Source organism: Dermacentor andersoni, chromosome 11, assembly GCF_023375885.2.
Source record: "Dermacentor andersoni chromosome 11, qqDerAnde1_hic_scaffold, whole genome shotgun sequence".
NCBI lineage: Eukaryota > Metazoa > Arthropoda > Arachnida > Ixodida > Ixodidae > Dermacentor > Dermacentor andersoni.
This window is the reverse complement of record NC_092824.1, coordinates 71,278,977-71,303,549: the sequence shown is the minus strand read 5'-3', so window position 1 is coordinate 71,303,549 and position 24,573 is coordinate 71,278,977. Positions and strand designations below refer to the sequence as shown.

Below are 24,573 nucleotides of genomic sequence, written 5' to 3'. Positions count from 1 at the left end.
GCTGCAAAATGTGAAGTACCGGTGGTTTTCCCGGCGCCCAAGAAACTGGCGGGCATGTGCAAGATGGTGCAGGGTAAGAACCAAAGAAATGAATGTGATATCAAGCACGTCGACAGGTTCGTCCCATGCAGAGTAGGGGTAGTGTACCAGATACCTCTCTCCTGTGGCAATAGCTACATAGGGCAGACAGGACGGTGCCTAAACGTCAGACTGCAGGAGCACCGCGCAGGAGTTGAAGGATTGGCGGGGGGTGGAAAACTGGCTGACCATTGTCGCCACTGTAGTAATTGCACGCCCAGGTTCCGCGACACTAAAGTCTTGAAGATGTTTGCGTCACAACTGAGCCGTGAAATATACGAAGCTTACTGTATAAAAATGCAATCTGGCAGCTGCGTAAGCAGTTCTTCAGTATCATTGAGTGATAAAGAATACAAATATTTACAAGCTAATTTGCGGCACTCACGCCCGCATGCCAACGTCGAGTGATGGCTGTCCGATGATTGGCAAGGGTGATTACGATACCTGTATAAATGTGAGATTTCCCGTAGTAAATCTTAATTGAAGTTCCGCCCCTGTCTTGTGTGTTCCTTCCTTGTCCCTTGTTTTTCAGTGCGGTTACATGATGCATTCCATTAACGACCACCAACTAGCCCGCTTATCCCTGTTAAATATTCTACTTTCTAGTTCAATGGGCCCTGTTCTCCCTGCCTTTCTATGTGTGAATTCGAGTGCTACCCTCGTTAGTTTAGCGGCCATCATCGGTTGTCGTGCGCGTGTGTGTGCCTTCGCCCTGAACCATCGGCTCGTCCTTCCGGAAATTGTTCTCCTCTTCTACCCGTGCACTCCCTCAAAAAGGCATTCTACCAGGAAGATGAAGATACTCAGGTCTGAACTATGGAGGCAAGTGCGACATATTCAAGGATGCCTGCGGGTGCTCGCAGCGTCTCAAGTGGAGGGAATCCAGAACATTGAAGCCTTGTACAGAAGGTACTCTCGCGAATGTAACCATTTTACCGAACTGCTGTGGTCCCTGTGCCTTCCAGCGCTCCTCGATTGGGCAAAGTTTCGAAAAAAGGTAGATGTGTCTCCAGGAAAGGTTACCTATATTGGACACTGCGATGTGCCAAAAAGTGTTGATTCGGTCTTATCTAAAGGGCCTAAGTTCTGTATTCAACCCAAAGATTCCCCGGTCGAGCTCATATCTATTGTCAAGAACATTGCAAGACGCGCGCCTGAGGATGAAAAAGGCCTATGTATTTCAGAAGGGGTAAACTCACTAGCAGTGAAGCGGTCCAAGCAGGACCAGCAGCGAGATGTTAAGCGAACTGTCGAGTACCTCAAGCAGAATGATCTGGCTTTAATGATTTCTGATAAAGAAGGTAGCTTTACGGTTTTACCGAATTCTTTATTTCGGCAGAAAGCGAGGGAAGCTGTCGCAAAAAATTTTTCTATTAAGACCTGCACTGCCGCTAAGCTAAAAAAGCTAGCGTTGGGTCTCTGTGATAGATGTAACCTGAAAAATCTTGGTTTGGGTATCAAGGGTGCGAAGAGCGGAGCACTTAGTATTTTCTTCTCCGCGAAAACACATAAAGAAGGCATTCCTTTCCGAGCCATCGTTTCGGAACGTGACACGTGGTAGAGGACGGTCTCTAAGTTTCTGCAGAAACACTTGCGCTTACTCAGATTTGAGGACCCGTTCATGATAAAGAATTCTGAGGAGCTTATCGCATTTCTTCATGACCATGAAGGCTCGAGGGAACCGCTGTTTTCGTTTTCCATTGATGTCACTGACCTATTTTATTCCATTCCACAAGATATTTTGCTATGCGCCATTAGAGAATCCATTGATGACTACGGCCCTGTGGCCTTTCAGAACGCATGTGGTGTAAGTGTGGACCACTTTTTAGAAATTCTGCATTTTTATTTGGCATCGACCATCGTTAATTTCGAAGGAAAGAACTACGTCCAAAAGCGTGGAGTGTGCATTGGTTCATGTATTGCCCCTTTATTAAGTGACATATTTTTATCATATTGTGACAAGCGAATTGCTGAACGCATTGACACAGCCTACTCGGCTAAGATTTTTAGATATGTTGACGATTATGCCATTTTCTTGAAAGGGGTTGGGGAGGGAGGCGGTTCAGCTGCAGTAGAGCGTGTTCTTGCAATTTTCCGAGAATACGCGTTTGGGTTGAATTTCACCTGTGAGTTGCCTACACATGGATGCCTGCAGTTCCTGGACATTTTCATTATTATTGCTGGAACCCATGCGTGCTCGGAGGTATCAGCCTCGATCAAAAAAAAGGTATTTTAAACTACCAGTCAGCTCATTCGAAGCTTGTAAAAAGGGGAATCGCAAAAAACTGCCTGCGTGCTGCTCTTGATAAGTCCTGCCAGCATGAAATGCAACATAGCGTGTTCCTACAGTTGCAAAGACTGCACAGCGCAGGATTTCAGCATAATATGGTCACCTCGGTGCTAGAAACCCTTGCCAAGGAAGCGCAGGGCCCATCAGAGCTCCGCCCAAGCGTAGAGCCACAACGTCGTAGACCTGTTGCCATCCCGTACTACCACCAAATCTCCCACCGTCTCAAAAAGGTGGCTGCAAAATGTGAAGTACCGGTGGTTTTCCCGGCGCCCAAGAAACTGGCGGGCATGTGCAAGATGGTGCAGGGTAAGAACCAAAGAAATGAATGTGATATCAAGCACGTCGACAGGTTCGTCCCATGCAGAGTAGGGGTAGTGTACCAGATACCTCTCTCCTGTGGCAATAGCTACATAGGGCAGACAGGACGGTGCCTAAACGTCAGACTGCAGGAGCACCGCGCAGGAGTTGAAGGATTGGCGGGGGGTGGAAAACTGGCTGACCATTGTCGCCACTGTAGTAATTGCACGCCCAGGTTCCGCGACACTAAAGTCTTGAAGATGTTTGCGTCACAACTGAGCCGTGAAATATACGAAGCTTACTGTATAAAAATGCAATCTGGCAGCTGCGTAAGCAGTTCTTCAGTATCATTGAGTGATAAAGAATACAAATATTTACAAGCAAATTTGCGGCACTCACGCCCGCATGCCAACGTCGAGTGATGGCTGTCCGATGATTGGCAAGGGTGATTACGATACCTGTATAAATGTGAGATTTCCCGTAGTAAATCTTAGTTGAAGTTCCGCGCCTGTCTTGTGTGTTCCTTCCTTGTCCCTTGCTTTTCAGTGCGGTTACATGATGCATTCCATTAACGACCACCAACTAGCCCGCTTATCCCTGTTAAACAAGCTGCCTGATAGCTGATACCTGATGACGCCAAGAAACAGTGGGACAGTGCCATGGAGTCACCTTCAGACGCCTTGAAATAAGTGTAAGCTAAGACCATGAACCACCAAAATCGACGTTCTCGCAACGCAGTCGAAGCTTTAGTGCACACAGGGCCCGATCACTCCGTCACGAATGAATCCTTAACCGCGCTGTCAATGATAATTAGGACTGGATGCCGAGACCTCCAAATCCGAGCAGCTGGAGGTCACCTGACAAATGTGAGTGTAATGTGCACGTACGTCGAACACAAGATGTGTCAAGACACCATTGCATCGCAGGATTACAACTTGCTTGCCTAAGCTTCAAGCACGAGCCACGGACGGCCAGACCACGTTAATCTTCGATGAAGCTTTGTCGAATACCAGGTCGGTGAATATGTATGGGCTTGCACCCCTTTAATCCGACGTGGATTGAGTGAAAAGCTACGTTATTTCGGCCTCTACATGGAAATTCACTAGCTATGCCCACGCTAATTTCATGTAATGCCGGCTGCCACGCAATCACAGCGGCTCCGCTCATGCCTGTAAGCCTGGTTCTACCATAACTAAACAACTCTGATTTCGTTGCTTTGTTCATTTTCTTTGCTACATGTTTTCTAGTTTTACCTCTCGTTTGACGCTCGTAGCCGGGGCACAATACTTTTTAAGTTGGGCGCATTGATATTGACGCGCTTCACCGCCTAACAACTGTTAAGTTATCGCTCGGTGCATGACGCGCTTGCATGTATCAAAACCTTCTAGGTCATCCTCACTGATTTCGTCTGCTGTCTGTGTTGTAGTGGAACCTTGTGTAATCAGACTACATTCATGGCGAGCGTAGTGTTCTACATTCTTTAAATTATTGGGTTTTACGTGCCAAAACCACTTTCTTATTATGAGGCACGCCGTAGTGGAGGAATCCGGAAATTTCGACCATTTGGGGTTCTTTAACGTGCTGTTCTACATTCTTTAAGGCGCTTGAGCTCATGCGATAACGCTAGAATCTTCGAATAAACATTGATGCATAACCGATGTGTGTGAGTGGCAGATGTGTTTTCCGGGGATCGACGCATGTGCTGGGTGCTGTCGCTCAGGCCGAGCGAAACTTGTTTTGTGGGCACAGTTTCGCTCAATAAAGGATTGGTTCCGTGACTCCCGGTTCTTTCTACTGTGTTCCTCACCGTCAATGCAAGGTGAAAATACCGACGACTTACTCGTATCTTAGCGGAGCCTTAGTCGATAGTAAAAGACAAACCTCTTATCCAGGTGGAAGGTAGCTGCGTTCTCTCGCATTGCTTTAGTTGCAGATGCACCATCTGTGCCAAACGAAAGGTGAACAGCGGAGCCCGGGTCTGAACCACAACTGAAAAAAATGTGGGCGCCGTCGGCTTGTCTTAGCGCACTGTGCGGCGATGCTCGCTTTAAACTGCTATATTTTCACATCAGCTTACTTCGTATTTCGGTTTTCTCACTTTTAAAGTAAAGGGAAACGAAATAGAGAAGGAAATGTCGCAGTGAAGTTCCAGCGTCATCGACCGGCGAGGTCAAACCGGACGTGTTCGGCTCCTAATGCTGATGACTGGCAGACGGTGCACAACAAACTTTTGTGTTCCACTTCAGAAACGCACTCCGCCGTTTGCGTCCCATTCGGTGCCGACAGCAGAACATTTCAGCATGTTGTGACAAGGAAGAAAAGGGACAACGGAATGAGAAGCACCCGTTGCTGGCCAACATGCGCACATGCCCAGAATCTTTGAAAGAAACTTCTGCTTACCAATTTAATTAAGGAAATGCTAAATTACTGGAATTGAAAGCGGATGAAGAAACAACTTGGCCACAGGCGGGGAAGAATCTCACGTCTTTACATTACGCGTGCGATGCTCTATAACTTACGAGAATTTTCGCTCATGGGGACGCCGGAGCAGGACACCGAAGCGGACACCTGATTTTTCGTCACGTACGGCGCCGTTAACACTTTCCTGTTAAAATTTATCGTTACGTAAACGAAATACAATACTCGCAAAAGGCCGGTCACCTGGAGGAATTAGGAATGCAGCAAGACGCGAAAGAAACACTACAAAGCACTGAGCATACTTCGTCGATACCCAAGCACGGAAAATATTATCGAATCAGAAAGGTAAGTCCTAGAGTAGTTGACACAGTGGCAGGCTGAAGAGCAAGCTGGCGAAAGTTTGGAAAGCGAAGGTTTATCGCAATATATATCTTTGTTGATTCGGCCATGACATCGTAATAGCAACTTTGGCTGGGGTGCGTTTTTCCTTGACAACCAAAAATTTTTTAACCTAGGTATGTATAAACAATGTTTAACACGCTTAGCAAGCATCAACATTGTGGTAACCATGTAGAAACACTGTTATCATTCCTTTTTTGAGTAAGATATTGCATAAATAACACTATTTGCTAGACAGTGTCATGCAGTGGGAAACATGTTGCGTAAATAGAATTAAAATTTTACCTTATGAGAAAACGTAATTACGTGAAGAATGTCCAGCTATGCTAGCACTTCATATTATTGTTTATTGACAGATGTAATTAGAAAGCATTGAATACACTAAACACGGAAATAAATTGCCTTCCGTTTAGCATTAGGTGAACACATTGCTCTACGAAGGCTACACACTATCACGTGTGTCGCTTCGGAAAGGTATGGAAAACCAAATATATAACCGGTATCTGTTAGCAGCAAGAAATATATTACCGGAGGCAACGCGCAGGAAGGCACGTAGGACAACAGAAGTGAACAAAGACACAATGCTTCACTTCTGTTGTCCTACGTAGGACGACGCAACAAGCTATCGAAAGAAGAATGATGGGTGTAACGTTAAGGGATGAGAAAAGAGCAGATTGGGTGAGGGAACAAACGCGAGTTAATGACATCTTGGTTGAAATCAAGAAAAAGAAATGGGCATGGGCAGGACATGTAATGAGGAGGGAAGATAACCGATGGTCATTAAGGGTTACGGACTGAATTCCAAGGGAAGGGAAGCGTAGCCGGGGACGGCAGAAAGTTAGGTGGGCGGATGAGATCAAGAAGTTTGCAGGGACGCCATGGCCACAATTAGTACATGACCGGGCTGGTTGGAGAAGTATGGGAGAGGCCTTTGCCCTGCAGTGGGCGTAACCAGGCTGATGATGATGATGATGATGATGATGATGATGATGACGTACCTTTTTGCGCCTAGTCTGAAGTTATGCCGTAACAACTAGCCCACCTGTCGGTTTTCTTGAAGAAATCAATAACTTACCTGCGCTTGTATCACCTAATGAGCACCTCAGGGCTGTATATATGACGTGAGTGAAATGCGTCTGTAGACTGTGGGTCCTTTTGAGAGGCTGCATGCGACGTTGCGCTCCAATTGCCCTGTTGGCGAGACTTTTCACTCTTGCTTACGGAATAAAAACAGACATAATTTACTTCATTAAGCCTCGTGATGGTCAGTGTAATGTATTTTAAACTGGCACAGCTACAGTAAATACAAAGAGCACACTGAAGCTTCCACGATGTAGAGCAAGCTCGGAATCGACAGACGTCTTAACTTTCCTCGATTTGTTCTGAAAATACATTCGCGCTTGCGGCGGAGGAATATTTTGTGCCCCAACCATTTACATGACACAATGGAAGTTTGTATACCTCCTGCGCTTGCACGAGCACTTACACGAGCAAGAATTTCTGCCCAGCAAGATGTGCACTTTGAGAGGAGTATGAAAGTAGCGATATCATCGAATAACTGTATTTTTTTTTCGTAGTAAGTGAAGTTTAGTTTAGTTAGATGATTTGGCGGATAGATAGATCGGGTAATCGGGGCGCCTCTGCTGGCGTTAAAAAATTTGTAAATTTGTGTCAAGCTAGTGGCGGACTCAAACGTCTAGTTTTTTCCGGATATGCGGTATCATTTTATACGAAACCACGAAGTGACAAAAGTTTTATTAGCTTCCGTTCTTTCTCGGCATTCAGCGCGCATGCGCGCTAATTCAACAACGCGCAGTCGACAATACATGCCAGTTACACGACACCCAATCATCAGGCATGGCAGATGAAAGCAGCAACGAATACACGCCTCTTGATTCAAGCGTGAAGGACAAAGCAACACCAAGTACAAGCCGTGACGGTACCGAGGATCCTTCAACTACTTTGGGCGCCTACAACACGTGAGCTTTACGGCTTGTCAATTTTTTTTCATGGAATACTGTTACCCGTAGACACGGCCCATATAATAGGCTGTAACATCTGTACATTTGGTCCTACCTAAAACGGGTCTTTTTTACAGTCAGCTTGAGCATTGAAATCGGAGGCATTCGTAGATCAAGATGCGTCGACGCAAGGGTGGTGGAAAATATCGCCTCCTCCAGCGCAATGTCAGCTGTTTAGCGGTGAAGATAAGATTTTTCAGAATATGAAACGAACGTATACTTACAAAAGAATGTACTTTTCATTGATGTATATTTCGTGCACAGCACACAAGAGATGGGGTGCTATAGCTCGAAGTACCGGGTACAATTCCGGATTGCACCACCGTATTTCGATGAAAGCTCACTGTAAAAAGGCTCTTGATTACTCGCATTTGGGTGCTCGTTACAGAAGCCCCGACGGTCAAAACTTATGCGCAGTGTCCCTCAGTTTGCTATGCGTTTTATCAGGTCATGAATCTTCCCCGAAAAACCTCGGTATTAGTTTTAACCGCGGTGTACAAATGGTGGGACGAACCCTAGGTGTTTTGTAGACAACTCGTCGAAGTCCACAACAATACTGCCACTTGCCGATTAACAAAAAAATGCGACCCAGTGGGCACTGCCCGCTTAAAGCTTTACTTTAATAAAAAGTAAGCCCGGTGCATTAAAAGCCACAACTTCGTTTAAAACTATTGTTCTTCCGTTTGTATGTGTCGCTTGTGGACAACAATTGCGCAAGCAAACACAATTTTCCCGCTTCAACGTGTGTGGCCAAAGAAGGCATTCGTTTCTCTTTTTAATGCTTTTTGACAACTTTGTTTTACATCACTCAGTTGTAAATCGGCTTTTTTTTTCAAATAGCAAACTGGGATGAATTAGTACCACATTGATAAAGAAGTGCGAAGTCATGGTATTCTGCGGTACCCTTTACGATTTTTGAACGAATGCAGTTGCACGTCGCATTTCAGCTATTTCCTTGCTAAGCATTGCATCAGTCTTAGGATATTTTTCATGCGTTCTCACATTATTTCTTTATCCTTCGAAGAATTCTTATACAGGATCCTGCGAGTGACATAGAAGCAAACACAGCATCGCTTGAAAACAAACATTTAGAAACTGCATTCTAGTTCATATTATTCCATTCGAACTCGTAATTTAGTTCGTAAGTGTTCAAATTATTACTTGGCTAAGAGGAAGAAATCTGCTTGTATTCCCCCGAGCATGACATTTCGGCCCATATCAGCGCAGGTTTGCCTTATAATTACAGAAACTATCTGCACAGTGCAATTGTTATCTCAAGCCATTTTTTTCATGCGAAAGCATGTTCCGTGTTTTAAAAGATTTTATTCCGAAATTAGTGTTGGCGTTCTGTCGCTGTAGCATGTGGAGGAAGAATTTTATGTAACAAACAGAATAGGACACGTTGTAAGTACTTTAACAGTTAAACTGAAAGTATTCGTGAAAGTCAATGCACCATTTCGTCTATTGTGGATGAGTGGTCTGCACCATGTATTCGTTCGTCCTATGCATAGTCGGTATTTAATGAGAACGAACCATTGCGAGTAGTGCATTTAGAAAACACGACATTGCTTTTTCCGAACTTTGCTTTAATAAAACATTATTTAACCCTTTTTTGTCATATCTAGTAACTGTCTGATCAATACTTCTTTAATTGATCGTAGAATTTCTGACGACGCCTTGCGTGACCAGGGAAACACACATCCAAGGCCAATAACCGACGGGACTTGCAGCGTCGACAGTACGTAAGCGATTGGCACTCGCCTTTTCCATAAACATGGCAGATAGCCCCTACGGTTGACGTGGTAGCAGTACCTTTATTGCGTATTAAGATGCATTTACCAGTGCGGCCAAGACAGTTTCCGCCTCAGCCAGCTTATAACTGTCCTTACTAAAACATGTGTGTTCATCTGAATATATGCAAACTCATACGTAATCTATGCAATATAAGTTTTTGAATGAATATTTTCTTGTATCGGTGGGCTGGTAAAGCACGCTCCTATATGATAAGGGCTGAAACCGTGACTGTACATTCCTTGCAGTGATTAATTCACTCGTAAATGTAATCATCGCTCGACCATCGGTCGGCAATTTTATTTGCGCAGCTGAATCTCAGAGGGTGTGATATCGTGATATTGTTTCTCTTAAACTGATCAAGCTGGTTGAAAAAGCACGTCCGTTGATATGAATTCCGCGTGGGATGTGTAATTAGTGCGGTTCTTAAGATGTCTATACCAGAGCGTCTTAACGGTGCTGTTACGTTTTCGGCACAGTGTGAGAATAGTTAACTTATAGCATGTTACGAGGTGCAGACATATCCCGCAGGGGCCCAATGTCGAAGTTACAGCATACAATTTGGGGCACCCCAAAACAGTTTATATTGAAGCACTTGTTCTTTAAAACCTAGCAAGCCAAGTCACAGCCGCAGCAGAAAGAACCGCAAAGAGTTAATGAATATAGAATGCAAGGACAAACAATATTCTCGGTTAGTCTTTCAATTTATACAAGATGTGTGCGTGCTCGCCAAGCTGCGCTGCAGTGACCATAGGATGGTAAAAATTCCAGTTAGCCTAGACTTGAGGAGGGAACGCAAGAAACTGGTGCATAAGAAGCCGATCAATTAGTTAGCGGTGAGAGCGAAAATAGAGCAATTCCGTATAAAGCTACAGAACAGGTATTTGGCTTCAACTCAAGAAGAGGACCTTAGTGCTGAAGCAATGAACGACAATCTTATGGGCATCATTAAGGAGTCTGCAATAGAAGTCTGTGGTAATTTCGTTAGACAGGATACCAGTAAGCTATCGCAGGAGACGAAACATCTGGTTAAGAAACGCCAATGCATAAAAGCCTCTAAAAGTAAAGCTAGAATAGAACTGGAAGAACTTTCGAAGTTAATCCACAAGCGTAAGACAGCTGTAGCACCGGAAGTATAATATGAATGGAATTGAACGTGGCCTCAGGAACATAGGAAGCCTCAAAGCAGCGAGGAAGAAACTAGGAATAGGCAAGACTCAGATGTATGCGTTAAGAGACAAAGCTGGCAATATCATTACTAATATGGATTATACAGCAAGTGCCTGAGGAGTTCTATAGGTATTTATACAGTACCAGTGGCATCCACGACACTAATGGAAGAGAAAACAGGCTAGAGAAATTTGAGATCCCACAAGTAACGCCAGAAGAAGTAAAAAAAGCCTTGGGAGCTATGCAAAGGGGGAAGGCACCTCGGGAGTATCAGGTAACAGCATAATTGTAGAAGGATGGTGGGCAGATTGTTCAAGAAAAACTGGCCACCCTGTATAAGCAAAGCCTCACCACGTCGAGCGTACCGAAATCTTGGAAGAACGCCAACATAATCTTAATCCATAAGAAAGGGGACGCCAAAGACTTGAAAAATTATAGACCGATCAGCTTACTGTCTGTTGCGTACAAAGTATCTACTAAGGTAATCTACTAAGGTACTTAGACTTCTGTCAACCAAAGGACCAGGCAGGATTCATTAAAAGCTACTCAACAATACGCCATATTCACGCTATGAATCAAATGATAGAGAAATGTGCGTTATATAAGCAACCTTTATGTATAGCTTTCATCGATTACGAGTAACCGTTTCATTGAGTCGAAACTTCAGCAGTCATTACGGAATCAGGGTGTAGACGAGCCGTATGTAAAAATACTGAAAGATATCCAGAGCGGTTCCACAGCCGCCGTAGTCCTCCATAAAGAAAGCGACAAAATCCCAATAAATGAGGGCGTCAGGCAGGGAGATACGATCGCTCCAATGCTACTCACAGGTTGTTCACAGGAGGTATTCAGAGAACTGGATTGGGAAGATTTGGGGACAACAGTTAATTGAGAATACCCCAGTAACTTGCGATTCGCTGATGACTTTGCCTCGCTTAGTAATTCGGGGGACCAATTGCAATTCATGCTCACTTATCTGGAGAGGCAAAGTAGAAGTTGGGTCTAAACATTAATCTGCAGAAAACTAAAGTAATGTTTAACAGTCTCGGAAGAGAACAGCAATTTACAATAGGCAGCGAGGCACAGGAAGTCGTAAGGGAATACATCTACTTAGGGCAGGTAGTGACGGCGGATCCGGATGATGAGACCGAAATAATCAGAAGAATAAGAATGGGCTGGGGTGCTTTCGGCAGACATTCTCAGATCATGAACAGCAGGTTACCATTATCCCTCAAAAGAAAGGTGTATAACAGCTGTGTCTTACCAGTACCCACCTATGGGGCAGAAACCTGGAAGCCTACGAAAAAGGTTCTACTTAATCTGAGGCCGCCGCAATGAACTATGGAAAGAATGGTGAGTGTAACGTTAAGGGATAAGAAAAGAGCCGATTGGGTGAGGGAACAAACGCGAGTTAATGACATCATAGTTGAAATCAAGAAAAAGAAATGGGGCATGGGTATGATATCTAGTGAGGCAAGATAACCGATGGTCATTAAGGGTTACGGACTGGATTCCAAGAGAAGGGAAGCGTAGCAGGGGGCGGCAGAAAGTTAGGTGGGCGGATAAAATTAAAATGTATGCAGGGACAACATCACCACAATTAGCACGTGACCGGGGTAGTTGGAGGAGTATGCGAGAGGCATTTGCCCTGCAGCGGGCGTACAGCCCCATGATGATGATGTTTGCACTCTGTTTCCATAAATTTTTACGAATATGCCAACCATACGCTTCTGAAACTATTCCTATTGAATGAGCAACAATCACAGTACACAACGATTTCGAGTGAGTGTGCCCCTACTTCAAAATTGTAACGCTCTGTTAGCGAGAAAATTTATGCCATGCTGAAACACCGACCTTCCGAATTAAACGTTCTTTTTTGTGAGGTGATTAGCTTTCCTTAGATACGTTAAGCATTATTCGTTGTGCCAGTATCTGCGCAACCTCTTTCGCAGGCCTGACGAACGTTGCGACAACGGCGCAACTTATACACTTGAGAATGCCAGGCAATAAAAAATTAGTTACTTAAGTTACGCTATGCTATCACACTGTAGTTCATACGTCAAACCAAAATTTTATGCCCCTCGGTAGAAATGCGTCCTCTCTGTTTTTCATTGTCGTCGTCTGCGTCGGGCTATGTCTGGTGCTCGGAATCGATGAACAATAAGCAAGAACTTCGTGAGGCATGTAGTGTGTATATTACTAGATAACAAAGGAATATATTGGGTCAAGGGTTTCACGCACAAGAGAGCGACATGTCGTTTTTAACTTCGAGCACTGTCATGTTCTCCCCACGGGTTGAGATAAAACGTGATAAGCTTCCGAAGAATCCAACACTGCGCAATCTTGATTGTGCTCGTCTTCCCCATCGAAACGAAGTTCTTGTATGCATGCAAGACATAGTCTCAGAAAGAATAAGCACAGCGTACGGAAGCACAGCAGTAAACTTTCCCCACCACTAAAAGCTTCTTGCCTTGCACCACAAGCATGAAATATCCATTGCCCCTGATTTGCCCTTGCACTACACCGAATTAACGCCTTCACTATAGTTTTATGCCACACAGGTGTCACTGACAATGGCAGCACAAGTTGCCAGAACCTGGGTTCCATCAGGAGCATCGATAAGGCAATGCCCAGCACAAGTCACGCTGCCATGGAGGAATCAGCCAATTTTCAAGACGGCGCCACGTAAGTTCACATTTAGAAAAGTTACATTAAATAGTGTTACGTAGGAAGACGCAGACGAAAAGCGATGTACAAATATATTTACAAGGAAAATACGCTGCGCTTGGCCAAGAGGCAACAGCCCGCGCTAGCTTCTAATCGTCGTCGTCGTCTTCACACTGCTGGCCTTTCGTGATCGCGCATATTGTGCCGTAGCACTACCCCCGGCTGCAAAAGTGCCGTCCCGGAGCGACTAAAGATCGGACTCGGAAGCAGTGTAGTAGGCCTTGAGCCTACTGACGTGTACGACATCACTAGATGCCACAGGAGAGGACGAGGTTGAGGCCACAGGAGCAATTTCGTAAGTCACAGGCGTCACCTGGCGCAGCACGCGGTAGGGCCCTGTGTATCGCGAAAGGAGCTTCTCTGAAAGTCCGACGTGACGAGAGGGCGACCACAGGAGCACGAGCGCACCAGGTGAAAACTGTACGTCACGATGGCGGGCGTTGTACTGACACTGCTGAGTGGTCTGTGAGGCCGTCAGTCGAGCACGGGCAAGCTGGCGTGCATGGTCAGCGAGGGCGATGGCGTCGCGCGCATACTCGCTTGTTGAGACCGCAGCAGGAGGAAGTGCCGTGTCTAGGGGCAAGGTAGGTTCGCGACCGTACAGTAGATAAAAGGCAGAAAATCCGGCGGTGTCGTGCCGGGAAAAATTGTACGCAAATGTTACGTAAGGAAGGGCAATGTCCCAGTCGTGGTGGTCCTTGGAAACGTACTTGGCCAGCATATCGGTAAGAGTACGGTTTAACCGCTCTGTCAGGCCATTGGTTTGAGGATGGTATGAAGTAGTCAGTTTGTGTTGAATGGAGCAGGAACGCACAATGTCAGCGATAACTTTCGAGAGGAAGTTTCGACCACGGTCAGTAAGCAGCTGTCGCGGGGCGCCATGAAGCAAGATAATGTCACGCAAGAGAAAGTCCGCGACGTCAGTGGCGCAGCTGGTAGGGAGAGCCCGAGTGATAGCGTATCGGGTGGCGTAATCAGTCGCGACGGCTACCCATTTGTTCCCAGAAGATGACGTGGGAAAGGGACCGAGCAGGTCTAATCCAACACGAAAGAACGGTTCCACAGGGACGGTGATCGGCTGGAGATGACCGGCAGGTAGCACCTGAGGTGTCTTCCGACGCTGGCAGGGATCACAGGCAGCAACATAGCGTCGAACGGAGCGAGCGAGACCAGGCCAATAGAAGCGGCGGCGGACGCGGTCGTACGTGCGGGTTACCCCAAGATGTCCTGAAGTGGGTGCGTCATGCATCTCAAAGAGCACAGTCTGTCGTAGCTGTTTTGGCACGACAAGAAGGTCAGAGCCGTCAGGGAGGAAGTTCCTTCGATACAGAATGCCACCCTGGAGGACATATCGGCGAACGGATGCGTCGGTAGGTCTAGAGCGCAGACGCTCGATAAGTGCTCGCAGCGATAGGTCTCGGTACTGCTCATCGGCGATGTTACCGAAGGCAGAGACAGAGAAAATGCCGTTGGGGCTACTACTGTCGGCGTCGTCAGGCTCCTCGACCGGGTAGCGAGACAGGCAGTCAGCGTCCTTGTGTAGTCGGCCAGATTTATAGGTGACAGTATACGAATATTCTTGGAGGCGTAAGGCCCAGCGACCAAGTCTTCCTGTAGGATCTTTCAGTGAGCATAACCAGCAAAGCGCGTGATGGTCTGTGACAACGGAAAAGGATCGGCCATATAAGTATGGGCGGAATTTCGCAACCGCCCAAACTAGGGCCAGACACTCACGCTCAGTGATGGAATAGTTGCGCTGCGCGGGTGAGAGGAGCCTGCTGGCGTAAGCGATAACACGGTCGTGGCCATGCTGGCGTTGTGCCAGTACTGCTCCAATTCCGTGACCGCTGGCATCAGTACGGACTTCGGTAGGCGCAGAAGAATCGAAATGGGCCAAAACGGGAGGCGTTGTGAGAATGTCGATTAGATGAGAGAATGCAGAGGCCTCGTTATCGCCCCACTGGAAAGGAGCGTCTTTTTTCAAAAGGTCGGTTAGTGGTCGTGCTATGGCGGCGAAATTTCTCACGAAACGGCGGAAGTACGAACAAAGGCCGATGAAGCTGCGCACATCCTTGACACACTTCGGAACAGGGAAGTGCGTAACAGCATGGATCTTGCCTGGGTCCGGTTGCACTCCGTTCGCGTCAACGAGATGTCCAAGGACGGTAATCTGGCGACGGCCGAATTGGCACTTCGATGCGTTGAGTTGCAGACCGGCTCGCCGAAAAACGTCCAGGACTGCTGAGAGGCGCTCGAGGTGCGTAGCGAACGTTGGGGAGAATACGATAACGTCGTCCAAGTAGCACAGGCACGTGGACCACTTGAAACCGTGAAGAAGGGAGTCCATCATGCGTTCAAAAGTGGCAGGGGCGTTACATAGACCGAACGGCATCACTTTGAATTGATAAAGACCGTCGGGTGTGACAAAAGCAGTCTTCTCGCGGTCGAGATCGTCCACGGCAATCTGCCAGTAGCCGGAGCGAAGGTCAATAGAAGAGAAATAGCGAGCACCGTGGAGGCAGTCAAGGGCGTCATCAATCCGAGGTAGGGGATGCACGTCCTTTTTGGTAACCCTGTTAAGGTGCCGATAATCCACGCAAAAGCGCCATGAGCCATCCTTCTTTTTGACCAGTACTACAGGTGACGCCCATGGACTATATGATGGTTCAATAATGTTCTTGGCAAGCATTTTGCGAACTTCTGCGTGAATAACTTGACGCTCAGCTGGTGACACTCGATACGGGCGGCGATGAATAGGAGGGGCATCGCCGGTATTAATGCGATGTTTGACAGCTGTAGTTTGGGCTAAAGGACGATCGTTAAAGTAAAAAATATCGTGGTAGGAAAACAGAACGCGGTAGAGTTCACGAGCGTGCTCGGAGGGCAAGTCGGGGGCAATCATTTTCCGTAAGTCAGCGATGGTACAATTTGCCGACTGCGATGCTAGAGGAGTATCGGATGAAGTGTCGTCTACTGCAATGGATGCTACTGAGTGATCCTCGAATGAACAAAGCTGGGCCAAAGACATCCCACGTGGCAGCACTTGTGTCGTCAAGCCAAAGTTGACCACTGGCAGGCAGACGCAATTCGCCGTAATAGATAAAACTGTATGGGGTACTGTGATCCCATGTGTAAGGAGGACGTCTTGCATAGGAGCCGCGATGTAGTGACCGTCGGGGACTGGTGGGGATGACACTAGGTCAACGTAGGTCAGTGCCGAAGGTGGCAAGCGAACGAAGTCGGCGGAACTGAGGCGACTGGGGTGTGGTTCAGCAGGATCCAGAACAGGCAGGTCAAGGCGGAGAGTACTGGCGGAACAATCGATGAGAGCAGAATGTGCGGAAAGGAAGTCTAAGCCGAGGATGATGTCGTGGGGACAGTGGGCGATGACTGTGAATAGCACGATTGTTGAGCGATCGGCGAAGGAGACGCGGGCGGTACACATACCAATTACGGGGGCTGTTCCGCCATCGGCGACACGGACAACAGGCGTCGTGGCGGGCGTGATAATTTTCTTGAGCCGGTTACGAAGGTCAGCGCTCATTACGGACAAATGCGCCCCAGTGTCTATGAGAGCAGACACAGAAACACCGTCGACTTGCACGTCAAGAAGGTTCAGATGAGTGGGCAAAGTCAGTAGAGGATTTGGCGGCGTAGGGAGCAATGCAGCGTCACCTCGAGGCGCTGCATCGTCTAGTTTTCCGGCTGGGAGCGGCGTCCGAAGGGAGTCGGCGAATAGGCGCGACGGGGCTGGGGAGAGCGAGATTGTCGTCGTTGGGGCGAAGGCGAACGAGAATAGGGGCGGTTCGTTGCAGGAGAATCAGTGGCGGCATTATCGGAGCGTGCGGCATAGGGACGAGAAGGGCCACCTGAGGGGCGAGAGTAGGCAGTATAAGTAGGCCGGCTCGGGGAACTCCAGCGACTACGACAGTGCCGAGAAATGTGCCCGATTCGATGGCAGTGGAAACAAATAGGCTTGTCGTCAGCAGTGCGCCATTCAGATGGGTTGCGGAAACGTGGTGGGCAAGAAGATGCGGGACGGGGCGAAATCGAAGAAGCCGGGCGGGTATTAGGGCGATGGGCCGAGCAGATGGTGTGAAGACCCATGTTTTCAAACTCCTGGCGGACAACTGCCTGGATCAGTGAGACCGTGACTGCAGATGTGTTGGTGGGACTGGAGTCGAAGGCAGCCGGATAGGCGGCCTCGATCTCACGCCGGACGATCCTGGTAACATCGGCAGTGTTGTTGGGACGAGGAGCGTCGGCACAGGAAGATGTCGCTGGGGTGTTGGGCAGACGGGCAAACTGCTGGTCAATACGTCGGCTTTTGGCGAGTTCCAGGCGGCGGCACTCTCTTATAACAGCATCCACCGTCGCTACGTTGTTGCAAACGAGCAAGTTGAAGGCGTCATCGGCAATGCCTTTGAGGATGTGGGAAACCTTGTCTGACTCAGTCATGTGGGTGTCAACTTTGCGGCACAGAGCCAAGACGTCCTGAATGTACGTGACATAGGGCTCTGTTGACGTCTGCACACGGCCGGAAAGCGCCTTCTGCGCGGCAAGTTGTTGACCGTAGGGGTTGCCGAACAAGTCTCGAAGCTGTGTCTTAAGTGAATCCCAACTGGTGAGCTCATCTTCGTGCGTGCGATACCAAACTCGAGGTGTGCCACCGAGGTAAAAGACTACGTTGGCGAGCATAATAGTAGGGTCCCACCGGTTATTGCGGCTGACGTGTTCATACAGGCTGATCCAGTCATCGGCGTCTTCCCCATCTTGGCCCGAGAATACGCCAGGATCACGGGGAGCGGGGAGAGTGATGTAGGTCGTCGAAGTGGCAGCAGGTGTCGGAGCCGGCGGAGTCGGGTTGTCGTCGCCGGGAGCCATGAAGGAAGGCTCAACGTACCGTCCACTGCGAAGCTCCGTGACGAGGTACAGGGAACGTCCACCTCCACCAGATATGTTACGTAGGAAGACGCAGACGAAAAGCTATGTACAAATATATTTACAAGGAAAATACGCTGCGCTTGGCCAAGAGGCAACAGCCCGCGCTAGCTTCTAATCGTCGTCGTCGTCTTCACACTGCTGGCCTTTCGTGATCGCGCATATTGTGCCGTAGCAATAGCAACTCAATGAGGCGAGGGATAGTTACCCGCTATAACAATGATGTCTCTACTCGGAAATTTCTGCTTCGGAGTGATAGCTCTGGTGCTGAAACAGGTACGGCATCGACAGTTTTGAGAGAATGGCCAGCGCAGCCTGCCTTGCCAAACTTCATGGTTCAAACAACGCGACCGGGTATGAACAGCGTAAGAAGGATTCTACACAACACAGCACTGTGCACGCCCCATGCCGCAACCATGAAGCTACACAAACTCGCCCGATTTTCCATCCTGTTAACGCGCTGCAATGTGCGGTGCACTTGCAGGTTTGTAGCCTGCTTACTCACTCCACATTATGGCATATGTAAAGATTGTGAAGCAGAGACGCCCAATGGAGCCCAGGCTCATAAAATGAAACATTACACTCCTGTTTTCCTATAAAATTCCTGCAAGGATTATGCTTGCGCTGACGCACTTGCGTGATGGATAAACGTTCCGATGAATTAAATGACAAATATCAGTGGTAGTTAAGACAATGTGGTGTCGGCGTAAAGAAAAACCTTTAGCTCAGGGCCTAATACTTAAGCACACTGGAAAAGAGAAATGAATGTGCTTGACAACACCCTATACGAGTATTGAAGCTTGTGGCATATAAAGAGATGTGATAATATCGTAACAGAAGCAGTTCCCTTTTAGATTTCTCGTATACTGAAGAAAACGTTGAGAAGAGACTCAAGTAACAAAATTACATCTTTATATCTCAGCAGCGAAAAAACCGCCATCATTCAATCCATTGTGCCAAGTAACACATTTAAAGCACTCAAAATTCATGTATTGCACAGCGCTCTAATGTTTTCAGTTTTTTGGGGAGATCATTCGCCAGTGCTAGGAGATATTGTATCGATTTCAAGTAAATTGCCAATGAATATAATGAAAGTTGTCAGCTTAGGACTCTCCATGAGATGCAGCTAGTGGGACTGCAACATATATTTCATCGTGTAGTTAACTTTGTAAATTCTAAGCTTCTATTCTTTTTAAACTTCATTTCATAATTTTTCCCACTTGCAAGTCTGAATAAAAGTTATGATGGATAATTGGCCGAGATTTGCCTGGCTCTATCAAACGAAATTTGATTGTTTGATAGTTATAATTTCTTCGATAAATAATTGCAGTCTTGCAGGCTGGCATCATTACAAACGACGTACAAGGTAACACCACACGTCTCGAACCAAACCATAACATTGCAGGAGTCATGCATGCAACTGCTACAAGAATAAATAAAAGTGTACAAGTAAAAAGCACATCACCGCAAGAATAGCGACCAATGCTCATCTAATTCTTAGCGCAGACATTTCAAACGACCAACTGGCTGTACAAAAGACATACACCATATACGCAGTCTCGGCTCATCTGCCCGTTGTATTTTTCTTCGCTATACGGTTGAAGAAATGTCGCACCAGCAATGCCTTAACTCAACGCTTGCAGCGTTCACTAACTTACGGAGAAAAAAATACGAACTTCTTCGGTAGCATATTTCATCCATTGTACATGAAAACACTGAAGTATTTGAAGTATCTGTGCTTGCTACGTATGGGGGGAAATGATTATGTCTATGTTTTCCCCACGATGCCTTCGGCAGGAACGCTGTGCAGTTCGAATGCGAGTCAAATAAAATGACTTCATACAAACACTGCAGGAAAACTAGAACCCGGAAGTTTTTCATTGTATTCGATATGTAGGGCTTGAGTTAATACGTAAGATGTCCGACGAAGTTATTCCACCTACACTTGTCAGAAATAAAGTGAATAGTTCGCCTTTGCGCCATTTACATTTAGTAAAGCGAGAGCCTCATGTGGCTAGTTGCAATGGCTTGTACCCGCAAAAAAGCCCCTCTGCTGCCGTGTGACAAAAACATCATGTTTAGATCGGCTAAGTTCCTTATCTAAACAGCACTACCACGCATTTATTTTCCGTTCGAGTAGCAAGAAATACCAAAACGCGCTTTACTAATTCCATTATGTGTAGCCTATGCGAGACAGGTACAGGTCTTTCTTATTTTCAAGTATAGCCACACAGACCATCACAGGCAGCAGTGTTCGATTTACGCCAAACTAGATCCCCAATCGAGCGCGAAGATTAAATGCAGCTAGTAACGCGCTAAGGTTCAGAAAGTCGCCTTACCATTAACGCACGATTGTTTGTCAACCTCACAATTGTCAAGATGTGTTTTTCTTCTTTCGTAACAACATTCGGCCGTTTTGAGCTCCTTTGTCCGTGTCCTTGCAGGAATGCTCCTGGAACCGGAAGAAGGGAACAGCGAGAGTTGTGCGGTAACTGTGGTAATGTTTGCAGTAGACCGGATGCCTTACACGGGCACGCCAAGGAACCCACGGATGAGGCAGCCCACATTTGCAAAGCATGTGGTCAATCGTCTGTGAAGAAGTCTAAGTTTGCAGATCATTGCCGCAACCGTACTGACAAAAAACACAAATGCGAAACCTGTGGTAAACAGTTCCGCCGGGCAGATTACCTAGCTGAACATTACCGCACGCACACAGACGAGCGACCCTACAAATGCCAAATATGTGCTAAATCATTCCGGCAGTCTAGTCATCTGGCTGACCATATGCGCACTCATACAGATGAGAGACCCTACAAATGCCAAATTTGTAATAAATCTTTCCGGGTGTGGAGTCATCTAGATAACCATAAGCGGACGCACACAGGTGAGAAACCCTACAATTGCAAAACTTGCGGTAAATCATACACGCGGGCGGCAAATCTCCGTAAACATGAGCACGCTCACGCAGAGTAGAAACGTCATGCATGCGAAAAGTGCTCAGTCATTCAAGAACAAATATATTCTCAAGACACATGTATACTCGCAATGCGGAAACAGCACTAAAGTTTGCTAAAACTATGATCGGTCCTTTCAGACCAATTCAAATCTCCATCGTCAACACTGAACGAAGCAGGTGGGTAAAGCACCCTATGAGTGTACGCAGTGCGGATGTCGTTTTACAGACAAAGAAACACGCGATAGGCATGTGTGCCAGAGGGAATGCAAGATGTGAACGATGCCTACTGGTTTTTCGAAATTGCGCGACCGGAACTCGTCGAAAGAAGTATTTGGGGTGCTTGAGTGTCGAAAAATAATGTAGGTCCTGGCCAGCGCTCAGTGTTCCATGAACTATGTTGTTGGTGAACGTTCCTTTATCAAGCTGAGTTCAAAGCAAATCCTAATGGGCTGCAAGATTGTGTTTTGTGTAATTAGAGTGCTGAAATGTTCAAAAAGGAACCTTGACCCCTATTTGGTTAGATTAACTTCTTGTGCATGTCTTTTGACAGTGTACAGCCAAGCAAGCTTTAATTAACCATAATCTTAGTGATTTTGAATCTTAAACAGAATGGAAAATATCTCATAAGGAAAGATTTGAGACAGGACGTACTGTATTCTAGTCAATTAAAAAGTAATTTGTGCTATTATGAAGTCCAAAGGCCAAGTTGCCTTCGAGACACAGCACTTGCGGGTGCTTTTACGACAATGCATGAATACATTGTGCGCGTTTCAAAATTACTTGCTTGAAATTTCGTTCAATGCATTCACCGTTCTTTGGCGCGTGTATTCATACCGCAGAGGTTTGTACTATATCATCAAATGATCTGATCACGGTAGGGAGACTGAATTTGACTCAGATCCATTTGGAACTTCACTATATAATGTGGTCTCCGAAAACGAATATTTTTATTTGTTTTATTGTGACGGAACTCCTGTAGTTTGATGGATAGTTTTTTATCCTCTTCGAAGCCGTCTGTTTTCAGTCGGACTGCAATCTAGCTGCAGTGTGAAATCTTTTTAGCCTAATGTGACAAACTTTTCTGTGCAAAAATTACAATAAAGGATTGACACAAGGAAGTTTTCATATATGTTTACACGCTTACGTGTATATATTTTTCCTGTGAACACGTTTCACCGGGTAGCAAATGCTAGGTTACCGCTCAGCGCATTACGCGCCTGCGTGAATCAGAACCTTCTCGATCTTTCTCACCAATTACATTCTTTTCTATGCGGTAGTCAAAACTTTCGTAATCAAACTCCAGGGTCAATAAGAATAGAAATGTGCATTCTTGAAGGCTAGCAAGCACGAACGATTACGCTGCAGTATTCAACGAATCGCGCATGAATGTCTGACAAACGTTAGCCGTAAATCAGTTATTCGACGATTGAAGTCTACGCTCGTCACTATCTTCCGTCACCCGATTAAAGAGTTAGTTGCTTGACTGAAGTTTCTTGCTAGTGCATTGTTCACCGTTACTACAACGTGGCATCTCGTAGAGGTGTTTGTTGTGACCGGATACACCCAGCAAGCCATGAAAACAACGTAAACATTGTCATCGGCTAGCGAGCTTGACACAACCTTTGACTACCACCCGAATATGCTCGTCTTGCCGAGAATATTAGGAAGACCATGGCTTCGTCAGCATTCCCAAAGACAATTCTTGCGTCGCAAGCAACAATCACGCCGCAGCAGCCAATGGAGCCACCGTTCTTCCACATATCATTGTTTAAGATCTGGAAAGCTGGCTGGAAAACTAAGCATAAATCACCACATATAACAAATGAAAATGCGACTAGCCGCGTCACGACTATGTCTGATTAAAAGACACCGCTAGGGCGTGGTTTAAATAACGAGACTCCGGCATAACAGCGGGGGAGCTGTTGTGCAGGGGCTTCCTACAAATATTAACGAGCGCCGTGCGCAAGGACCCGGTAAAAACTATGACATAAACATGGGCGCAGCAACCGAATGAGCCCAGCGCGATCATCACGGAAGTTATGAACCGTTTGTTAGGCACGCCGACCTTGACATGTTGGAGCAGAAAGAGTCTTTCCTCAGGCGCGGTTTGAGGCAAGAGATTTACGCCGGACTAATTCGCAAACCGGTCAAGAGCGCCGCGAAATTTCTAACAGAAGCCACATCAACGAAACGCTGGAAATGCGTACTCAGCAACATAGCCCCCTAGTGCTTCCGCTGAAGTGAAAAAAACAGGCGCTAGGCTCCGACAAGTTCCCAAAGCCCATCGAAGCTGTTGGATGCGAATAAGTGCGTAGGATGTTCCGTTCAACGTTGACAGAATATTGTGGCAGAATATTACGTGCGAATTATGTGGACATTCATTTAGAGATGCGCTTGAACTGACTGCACACCTCGAGACACATGCGGGTGGGCAGTCCTAACAGTGTGACTTGGGCGCAAGTGAGGTAAATCGCCCGTGGCTTTTGCATAACAACGTAAGGCTGAAAGAGTACAGGAAAACAAATCTGACATTCTCCCATGGATGGAAGTCAGAAACTAAACGCATAATGGGCAGATACCATATTCTTTCGACGTTTAAATTGGCTGAGTAAAATGAATGATCTAAACAACGCCATGAGGCATTCAAGAAATCACGAGACAAGATGTGGTAGCCGGAATTATTTGGGGTGCCTCAAGGCCCAAAGGATGCAGCAGGTCCTGGCCAGTGCTCATTGTTTGCATAACTGCACGTGTAAGTCGCGAAAGTAGCTTTGGAAAGTTCTTTTAAGACAAACCCTTATGCGGTGCAAGTTTGTGTTTTACGTAACTGGAGAGAATGTCCGCACAAGGCTCTCGAGTCCTCCTTTTGTGAGAAATCGCTTTTTCAAGCGTTTCGACAGTGTAGGGCTAGTAAACCGATCGCTGTAAGGGAACCCTACTTGATGATTTTGAAGCATGGATAGAAGAGAATATGTCTCATTACGAAGCGTTTAAAAAAAGGAAGCCCTGTTTTCCTGTAAACTAAAACATCATCTCTTTAGTAATTAAAGTTTTTAGGCCCTTTTCCTTTCCAGATACAGCTTTACGATAGTGTGTAGATACATTGTAAGCACGGTAAATTTTTTTTTCGTTTAACTTCTGTTGAATGTATTGACCGTTTTAGTTCCCTCTTTGCTCTCGTATTGATTCCAAATATCTTTGTTTTATACCATAAACTAAGCCAATGATCGTAGTGAGACTTTTTTAGTTTTAAATCATTTGGAGCTTCCCAATATGAAGTTTTCCCACTACGAATATTTTATTTATTGTTGTATTGAAGTGGAACATCTGTCAGTTTTAAAGCGCAGTTCTATGTCCACTCTAAATTTGTCTCATTTTACTGGCACTCCACTCCTGTTACAGCTGTGGAATCTTTTTTAGCCTGGTGTGACGAAATTATCCCTGCGAGGAATGACAGGACGATTGAGATACAGTTCTTTAGTTTT

At 46.4% G+C, this 24,573-nt stretch overlaps 1 long non-coding RNA gene across 1 annotated transcript; it reads left to right on the top strand.

The window, feature by feature from the left end:
* Positions 1 to 7,295: 7,295 nt before the first annotated feature.
* On the top strand, positions 7,296 to 22,202 carry LOC129381651 (uncharacterized). Its single transcript, XR_011890977.1, has 4 exons — positions 7,296 to 7,461; positions 9,165 to 9,241; positions 13,026 to 13,149; positions 20,577 to 22,202. It is a non-coding gene; the product is annotated as an uncharacterized lncRNA (long non-coding RNA).
* Positions 22,203 to 24,573: the final 2,371 nt, after the last annotated feature.